The 9,900-nt window shown below is 43.9% G+C and overlaps 2 pseudogenes across 2 annotated transcripts; one reads left to right on the top strand and one right to left on the bottom strand.

The window, feature by feature from the left end:
• Positions 1-2,901: 2,901 nt before the first annotated feature.
• Positions 2,902-3,405, bottom strand: LOC308511204 (protein tyrosine phosphatase type IVA 1-like; annotated as a pseudogene). Its single transcript has one exon. The product of its transcript is annotated as a protein tyrosine phosphatase type IVA 1-like (transcript).
• A 3,974-nt stretch (positions 3,406-7,379) lies between these two features.
• On the top strand, positions 7,380-7,873 carry LOC308510902 (peptidyl-prolyl cis-trans isomerase A-like; annotated as a pseudogene). The gene has a single exon. The product of its transcript is annotated as a peptidyl-prolyl cis-trans isomerase A-like (transcript).
• Positions 7,874-9,900: the final 2,027 nt, after the last annotated feature.

Below are 9,900 nucleotides of genomic sequence, written 5' to 3'. Positions count from 1 at the left end.
ATGTTCCACACAAGACAAAGGCAACAGTTTACTAAAAATACTTAATAGCCCCTCCCATTATTTTTGTCAGGCCTTCCCTATAAGCTATACCCTAGTGCAAACATTTAAATTAACTGTAAAGCTTTTTGTCGTGAGACATAAAAGACATGCTTCTGTGCAATATAGATTTTCATAAATGAGACTTTCCATAATAGTACAAAATGAGATTTATAGAAATACATTAAATAATCACTAAGACTTGATAAAAAAAAAAAAAAAGTTGAGCAAACCTAATGTATACTTGTTTGGATGTGGGCAATATAAACATAAAATGAGCAGGAAAATAACCATAGAGGCCTTACTTTCTGTTTGAAATGACTTAAGGGATAAACTATATAAGGTCCAGAGTGTTCATAGTTCTTGGTATTGTAGTTCTGTATGATACTAAAAATATAAAAGTATTGTGCTGGATATTTTGGCACCTAATCTTTCGAAATCATATATATATATGCTAGAGGCCCGGTGCACAAAAATTTGTGCACTTGGCGGGGAGAGGGGTCCCTCAGCCCGGCCTGTGGCCTCTCGCAGTCTGGGACCCCTTGGGAGATAACGACCTGCTGGCTTAGGCCTGCTCCCTGGTGGCAGAGGGCAGGCCCAATCCCTAGGTGCAGCCCCTGGTCAGGCTCAGAGCAGGGCCAATTGGGGGGTTGGGGCACCGTCCCCTGTCAAACTCAAGGCAGGGTCGATGGGGAGGTTGCGGCGCCACCCCCTGTCACGCACAGAGCAGGCCCAATCAGGGGGGTTGGGGCTCTTTACCCTGTTACGCACAGAGCAGGGTCGATCAGGGGCTTGGGACGCTGACCCCTGTCACGCACAGAGTAGGGCCCATCAGGGGGTTGGGGCGCCGCCCTCTATCACCCACAGATCAGGGCCGATCAGGGGGTTGGGTCGCTGCCACTCTCACACTCAGGGCAGGGCTGATGGGGAGGTTATGGCTCTACCCCATCACACACAGAGCAGGGCCCGTGGGGGGGGGCGGGCGTCGTTGGGGCGCCGCACCCTGTCACACACAGAGCAGGGCCGATCAGGGGGTTGGGGCGCCACACCCTGTCACACACAGAGCCGCAGGGCGATCAGGGGGTTGGGGAGCTCCCCCCTATCAGGCACAGAGCAGGGCTGATCAGGGGGTAGGGGTGCCTTCCCCTGTCACAAACAGAGCAGGGTGGATAGGGAGGTTGTGTCATGCTGCTCCTGGTGCCGGGAGGCATATTACCCTTTCACTATATAGGGTAGAGGCCTGGTGCATGGGTGGGTGCCAGCTGGTTTGCCCTGAAGGGTGTCCTGGATAAGGGTGGGGGTCCCCACTGGGGTGCCTGGCCAGCCTGGGTGAGGGGCTGAGGGCTGTTTTCAGGCTGGGGGTGACTGAAGCTCCCAACCGCTCCTTTCTTTCTTTCTTTTTTTTTTTTTTTTTTTTTTTTTTTATTCTGGGCCAGCTTTAGCTTTGAGGCTTGGCTCCAGCTCTTAGGCCTCCGCTGCTGAAAGTAGGTTTCTGGCCTTTGCTTACAATCTTGCGATCCTACTGGCTGAAGCCCGGCAGACTAAAGCAGGTTTCTAGGGTTTTGTTTAGCTTCTATATTTGTTACATAGTTGCTTAGAGTTGCAGCTCAGAGGCCTGCAGCGGCAGGCGGGGAATGTTGGAGTCCTCCGTCACTGAAGCAAGCAAGCCTCATGTTAGTTTCAAGCTGCCTGGCTGCCAGCTGCCATCTTGGCTGGCAGTTAATTTGCATATTGCCCTGATTAGCCAATGGGAAGGGTAGCAGTCATACGCCAATTACCATGTTTCTCTTTTATTAGATAGGATATATATATATATATATATATATATCTCCCTAATATGCAAATAGACCAAATAGTGGAACAACCAAACAACCAGTCACTATGATGTGTGCTGACCACCAGGGGGCATGCACGGAACATGGCGGGCATAGGCCGCAGTGGGATGGTGGAGGAGGTGAGCAGGGGTGCCAGACCAAGGCGGGGCACCGGTTGCTGTTATCGGGGCGAGCTTCTGGTTGTTCCTAAAAATTCTTTGCTCCCACATGCCTTGTTCCCACCCAGTGTTTGCATCTGCTGCCGGCGTCGGCTCCACTCACATCCATTGCCATCATTGAGGCTGCTGCTCATACCCGCTGCCAGCACCCAGTACCAGCCCCGATTGTTCCTCACCATCAGCAGTTGCCAGCAGATTCTCCACCTCCCCCTGCTCCTAAGGGGTGATTGGGGCTGGCAGTTGCCTCTCACACCTGCTGCTGGCACTGGAGCTACCACTGCACCCACTGCTGGCACCAGCCCCATTTGCACACGCTGCTGGTGCCAGCCCCAATCTCTCTGCGCCATCAGTGGGTGCGAGTGGGGCCCGTGCCATCAGCGCTTGGGAGCAGTTGTGGTGGGAGCAGGGCTGCTGGCAGAGAGGATATGAGTCTGCTGCAGGAGGGGACAGATGGGGGCACAGAGGATGAGCCTACCACAGCCTCATGGCCCACAGTTCCTTTCAAGGTGCACGAATTTGTGCACTGGGCCCCTAGTATATTGATAAGATTCTGGTATGGGAATAGATTTAAAGACATAACTCAGTATTGCATGATTTCAGGAAAAGTCAATTGGTACAAGTAATAAGCACATTTTCAATGCTGAGCAGTAAGAATCTTTTGCTAATTGCCAAAATATGTTTATCAGAACTAAACATAGAGGCTGTAATTCTGTCAAGTTTGTGGCCCAGTTAAACTGCTTTTCAATATTCCTGCAGAAGCATCATTTGAGTTATTCACCAGACAACATGTTGGCTAACATTTATGACAAATTAGGTCTTATCTCTAAGTTCCACTTAGAAGTCAATGGCATCAGGCACCCGTTTTATTGAATTCAACAGTTGTTTCCATGACCTTTGGAGTCTTTGAAGTGCAACTAAGAAGTATTTTAGGACAATGCTTCTCCAAATATGGAAGATGTTTGCTATTAAAAGCTCCATGCTGCTTTTGTTTTATGAACTGTTCTGCATCTTCATATTTCATTCCACCTTTGATTAATACCAGGTCAACAAGCACTGGAACTCAAGGACTGCAACACAATGAGCAGCAATAAAACAACCAGGTTTTTCAGGAACCTTAATTTTTATAAGACTCAAGTAGTCATCAACAATCTGGTTAGATGGTGGTGCACCATCATCAAAAGGCCAATCAAGAACATGGATGCCTTCTTTCTCCACAAGAGTAGTGTCCTCAGTTGCTTCACATAATCTTACTATTGTGGCAACTGCATACTTTTTAAGCCCTTCTATGAATTTGTTTAAGGTCGCATTGGTTGGATTGTGATAAGAAATCTCTTGTTCTTCTTGTATGTGACTTCCACAGGAGCTGGGTGGTTCATTTGAGCTATGATAATTTAGTTAAAATACACTCAATAGGGTTATGAAAGAATTTAGAAATTGAATTCAGAAATGATATAAAGAAACTGACTCTACTTCAATATACTCCACTTGAAATTCCCAGTGCTTTGAGTGAAGTTGTGGATAATAGGAAATGAAATGAAACTTCTAAAAAGAAGCAGCAGTTCTTCAATCTAGTAATATTGAGGCAATAGAAAGGAAGTGCACTAAGGCTTACCCCATCCAGGTCAGAACTTTTGTAAAATGCTCTGCAGATTACAATTCAACACGTCTGTATCCAGGTTAACAATTCATATGGAGTTTCTTGGTGGAGTAGTGATGAATTTCTACAGTTCACTTGTCTACAAAGAAGTTGTGCTGTTCCTGGCAATAATCTCCACTGCCTTTCAGAAACTGCATAAATGTGTGACCAAGAATACCACATAACTGAGGGATATGTTTACTCATTGAAGATTGTGGCCTAATCATACAGCTGGTCCCTAGGTAGCAGCAACACAGATGGCGGCAGAGGTGGCGAAGGCTGCAGGACAGGGGAGGCTTTGCAATGGCGGTGGAAGCACCAGACTCTATTATGCCAAAGATTAATATTCTTAACCACTGTGCTTCTACTATGTTCCAGACATTAAGGAGATAAAGGAAAAAAGATGAGATCTTCTCTCAAGTATAACAAAGCTTAAGGGGGAAACAGTCTCAGAGGCATGTACTGTATTTTTCCGTGTATAAGACACTCCTCACTTTTCCAACCCAAAATTAAGAAATCAATATTTAAAACATAAGACAGAACACATTTTTTATTTAGTAATTACCGCAGGTAATGTTTACAAACCAGTACTATGATATGCAGCATATCACTTTATTCAGCTTCTGTTGCATTACTGCTCTCTTCTTTATCACTATTAGTTCCAGACATATCAATTTCTTCAACTTCTATTTTATCACTGTCGTCTTCTGAGTCACTGTCTATATATCAGTATGTGAGATCATCCTCATAAACTGGTGGCATTTTTTGAGCTAACTTTGTTCGTGTTCTCATGGCCAACCCTTTTCTCCTCATGAAATTGAAGCACTAATTTGCCTTTCCTGTAAAATCAACAATGCTCATTTCACTTGCAAACATTCTTGCCTGACATTGAATAAGCTTGGTTGATACACATAAGCCATGCTGGTGCTGCTCCATAATCCAAGTCTTAAGCCTCTGCTCCAAGTTTTCCCATTTTGCTGGGTTTCCCCTTAAGGACTTCTTACTTTTGGCATCTTAAAGAGTTGTTCTTCCTGTTTTCTCCATTGTCTGATCATATACGCAGTGGGAGGAGGTGCAAATTGTCTCTCTGCAGCTCTATTTCCATGCTCTTTTGCATAGCTGATTACATTCAGTTTGAGTTTGCAGAGTAAAACAATCACTTACCAGTATTTATCTTTTTATTTTTTGACATCTTTATGGACTCAGAATGCTCTGGTCCCTGTTGCATCTGTGCACTCTCTACCTCCACCTTCAATTATGGCATCAGCTGACATCAGTAACAATAAGGCTCATGATTGGAGGAGCTTGTTTGATAAGGTGTGGGCAGCTATGCACCCACGTTGCTCCCTCCTTGCCTGACTTCCATGTATAAGACACCCCTCGATTTTCAGTCTAATGGTTTTAGAAAAAAAATAGCGTCTTATACACAGAAAAATATGGTATTTATAGGACAAGGTGATATTGAAAAACCCTCTCCCTTGCTTTAGATTTTCTCTTAGTTTAAACCAGTCCATTTTTGATCCCCCAAATCTTAGCTTGTTGACAGTTCCTCTGATAGCCCTCTTTTCTGTTTGCAATCTGGTGACTGCCACTTTGAAAAGAATAATTTGCATCTGCTCATTGGTGTGCCTATCCTCATGTGCTTTGGCCACTAGGCATTATACCACTGGCTCTTCCTGCTCCAGACTCTAACCAATCCCTCAGGCACCCATCCCTGGCCCAGAACTATTGGCTGGTCAACTATCTTCCTCGCCTGTGAGAAAGATATTTGTACATTTTCTGTGAACAACTAATTCCACAGGAACTCTTGTTGCCACAGCAATAAAAATAAGGTGACAACTGGCTTTTAATCCCTGATCCTGGTGAACATGGAAGCGACAAAGGAAAACACAGACCTTCTTTCTGAAGTTAGATGAGGAGGAGTGAAGCTGCTCATCCTGTGCTTCTGAGGGCTGAAGTATCATCAGCTTTGTCCTCTGTTTCCCTGTAGAAAGAAAAATATGGGCAATGTGTTAAACTGTCTCTATTGTTTTAAGCAGCCTCAATTCTTTATGGTCACAAGGAAGCATATTTTGGTGGTGGTGATGGGACTGGAAATGAAGTAATTTGTGCTTTATTTACAAGGTCAAACAATACAATGATAATAATAACAATAAGAGCTAATATTTGCTCACTATGTGCCAAGCATTGTACTAAGCACATATGTTATTGTTAACCTTCAAAAAAATTTACAATGTAGATATTATGGTTCTCCCCATTTTATTATATGCAGAAAGTGAGGATCAGAGATGTTAAGTAATGTATCCAAAATGACACAGCTAATGACACAGCAGAGCAGGGATTCAAACCCAAGTCTGACCTCAAAACTTGTGTTCTTAACCTCTCTTCTGTATTGAATAATCTCAAATTCCTGCTTAGAGAAATACACAGGGGTTTTGTTCAACTTGGTAGTTATTTGATGACACTGCCTAGGAAAAAATAATTAGCTGATGGCTCTGCCTTAGAAAGGGAACGATTGATTATGCTTTGTGCCTCAAGCTTTACATGGTGGATACTGTGCCACACTATATAGACAACCTGGGGCATATAGTCCCAGTATGTTTAATTTGGGGATATGCTACAGCCAGCCAGTATAAGAAGAACCTGGGTCCTTCAGTCCTTGAACCAGACAGAGTGTACTTCCTAAACTGGCCAATGCACATGTTGGCTGCTAGTCATAGTCAGAATGGCTGGACCTGCTAGTGGATTCTGGGGTATCAACCAGTTTGGTGGCCCAGTTCATTTCAAGCCCCCATTCATGGATAGGTAGGATAGATGGAGCAAATGGAACCTTCCAGTTACAAGCCACCCTTGTATACTTAAACTTGAAGGATTGCTCACAGTGAATAATGCCACCATCCACATTCCTATCAGCCTTCTATGACTGGAAACCCACAATGTTCCACTCCACTATATACGTGGGCAGCAAAGGGACATTTGGCTGCTTAGCATCCACATCTTATTCTTATGTTTGGCGAATCTCCCACTGCTGGTGTCAGTGGGGGGCAGGGCTCCAGATCCTATGAATGAAACTTGAAAGCAAGATACTTACTTTTCCTGACCATGGGATTAGGTAATGGAGATATAAATCTGTACTAGACCAATCAAATATCTCAATCTCTGAAGCAAATGGCACAAAAAACAGGGGTATTTTGGGAGTTACTCAGTGGTGGGAGCAGTAGCAGTAACATCACCAATGAGAGCATCAACCTAAAAAGTTTGTTCTTGGAGCAAACTTAAATGGTCAGGATAGATGGACAGTTGTGGCTGGGCAGCCCTGTCAGTCACAGGTCATCCTTGAACAGCCCAGCTTGAGGAAACCTTCAAGTGACTGTGGCCAATTTATATCTACCACCCACATTCCACATCATGTTTGGTTTTACCTGGCTGGAAGCCCACAATGGACCACACTATTATGTACTATGTAGCAGGGGATGTGGTTGACTTCCCAGCATCTATACTCCATTCCTATGTTAGCTGGGACTCTGGCCACTGAGATTCACTTATTTTTTTTTTGTTCCACCCTGGTTTGCCAGCATTTACATTGATTCCTAACATATTTCCCATAAATCATTTCCTTCTTAACTCAATCAGAAACTAATTCTGTTATTTACAATCAAGAATCCTGACTAGGCTTTGCAGATGCTGCCACCCTGAAGCCACCCATGACCTGCCATGGTGAAACCCACTGTGTTCTTCGATATTACGGAGGAAAGCAAGCCATTGGGCCACGTCTCCTTTGAGCTGTTTGTAGACAAAGTTCCAAAGACAGCAGAAAACTTCCATGCTCTGAGCACTAGGGAGAAAGTATTTGGTTATAAAGGTTCCTGCTTTCACAGAATTATTCCGGGATTTATGTGCAGGGTGGTGACTTCACACACCATAATGGCACAGGCAGCAAGTCCATCTATGGGGAGAGATTTGAGGATGAGAACTTCATCCTGAAACATACAGGTCCAGGCTTCTTGTCCATGGAAAATGCTGAACCTAACACAGATGGTTCCCAGTTTTTCATTTGCACTGCCAAGACTGAGTACTTGGATGGCAAGCATGTGGTCTTCGGCCAGGTGAAAGAAGGCATGGATATTGTGACAGCCATGGAGTGCTTGGGGTCCAGGAATGGCAAGACCAGCAAGAAGATCACCATTGATGACTGCAGACAACTCTAATAAATTTGACTTGTGTTTTATCTTACCCACCAAACCATTACTTTTGTAACTTAGAAGAGCACCCCTTCACCCCAATTTGCTTGGAATGTGTGCTATAATCTGTGCTCTTGCCAGTTTTTTGGGTTCCATAATTTCCTTACCCCTTCCCAGTCTAGCTGGATTGCAGAGTTGAGTTTATGATTATAAAATAAAAACTAAACAGTTGTCTCTCAAAAAAGAAAAAAAAGAAAGAAAGAAAAAAATAGAAAAAAGAATCCTGACTAGATGGTCTGAAAACTTAGCTTTGCATCTGATGATGCTTGTATGACTCTCCCCAACTCCGTGACATTCCTGGAATCTTGAACAAATACTCTGAAAATCAGCAGATTATTTTGAACTAAGAAAGAGGCATTGTCCCACCCTAATATTTCAATTAACTTAGGGGTATATCTACTTTCCATTTCCTCCTTTCCCCTCCTCCTCTCTTCCAACATTGCTCCCTATGCCAGCCCACAATTAAACCTTTAACTTAGATTTGTTTTTCCCATAGAAACTTTCTCTCACTGAGCACAGGCTGAGTAAGGTGGTCCTCTCCCGCAGGGCCTTAAGATTGACTATTTTAGCACACTATTACACTGGTGTAATTTTATTTTTTAGCTTACTTAATTGACTTTCATATGAGACTGGTTGCTCCTTAAAGGCAGAATTGTGCTGAGTCATTGTTATATTCTTATATGACAAAGGACTGTGCCATACAAATACCTCCAAATAGAATCACTACCAGAGTCAGAAGGCCAGATCCTCTGGAATAATATGAAGAAGCATTCATCAGGTTCTTAGCCTCCTCTGCTGTCCTCAGCCTCCTCTGAAGTTCCCTGTTCTACAGGTAACTTCAACTATGGCAGGACTGTTGCAGCCTTCACATCATAATCTTTGGGGGCTATATTAGTTTTCTATTGTTGCTATAACAAATTACCACAAACTTAGTCTCTTTAAACAACAAATATGTTATCTTACAATAATGGAGGTCAGAAGTCCAAAATGGTTCTCACTAGGTAAACATAAAAGTTTCATCAGGGCTATGTTTCTTCTAGAAGCTCTCAGGGAGAATCTATTTCTTTGCCTTTCCAGCTTTTAGAGGATGCTCACATTCTTTGGCTCATGGCCTTCTTCCTTTATTGTTTTTAAGTCAGCAATATAACATTTTCAAATTTCTCTCTCACTCTGACCCTCCTACTTGGTACATTATAAGAACTCTTGTGATTAGATTTAGTTGATACAGATAATCCAGAATAATCTTCTCACCTCAAATTTTTTAATTTAATCATACCTGTTAAATTCCTATTGCCATGTAACAGTAACATATTCACAGGTGCTGGGGATTAGAACATGAACATTTGAGGGGGAGATCATTATCCTGCCTACCAAAGGAACCATTGTCTGTCAGTTAAACTTTTGTCTATCAGAAACACCTAGAAGAACCTTAATGTTCACAAAGCTGGATCTCTGGATGTGCCTATAATTTGTTTGTCAATTATTGAATGCATATTTTCCAGAAGTGTCAAAGTTGATCAAAATATCTCATGATGTCTCTGGCATAGCTAATATTATTTTTCATGCTTTATCTATATATATAAAAGCCTAAGTGACCATTGCAACCAAATGGACAACCGAACAGACTGAATGGGGTGACCAGGCTGGCAGAGGGGTTAGTGAGAGGTGACCAAACGACTGAACAGCAGGCTGCGTGGGGCGATCAGGCTTGTGGGGGGCGGGGGGAGGCAGTGAAGGGTGACCAGGCCGGCAGAGGAAGGCAGTGAGGGGCAACCAGGCTACCAGGGGGGGCAGTTAGGGGTGATCAGACAGGCAGGCAAGTAAGCAGTTAGTAGCCAGTGGTCCCGGATTGTGAGAGGGATGTCTGACTGCCAATTTAGGCCCAATGAGGGTCCCGGATTGGAGAGGGTGCAGGCTGGGCTGAGGGACCTCCCCCCCCATCCCCCGTGCTGTGGATGAATTTCGTGCACCGGGCCTCTAGTTGAGATATAACT

Source organism: Myotis nattereri (assembly GCF_964212035.1).
Source record: "Myotis nattereri genome assembly, chromosome: X".
Taxonomy (NCBI): domain Eukaryota; kingdom Metazoa; phylum Chordata; class Mammalia; order Chiroptera; family Vespertilionidae; genus Myotis; species Myotis nattereri.
The sequence above is the reverse complement of the archived record's forward strand: the minus strand, read 5'-3'. Positions and strand labels throughout refer to the sequence as shown.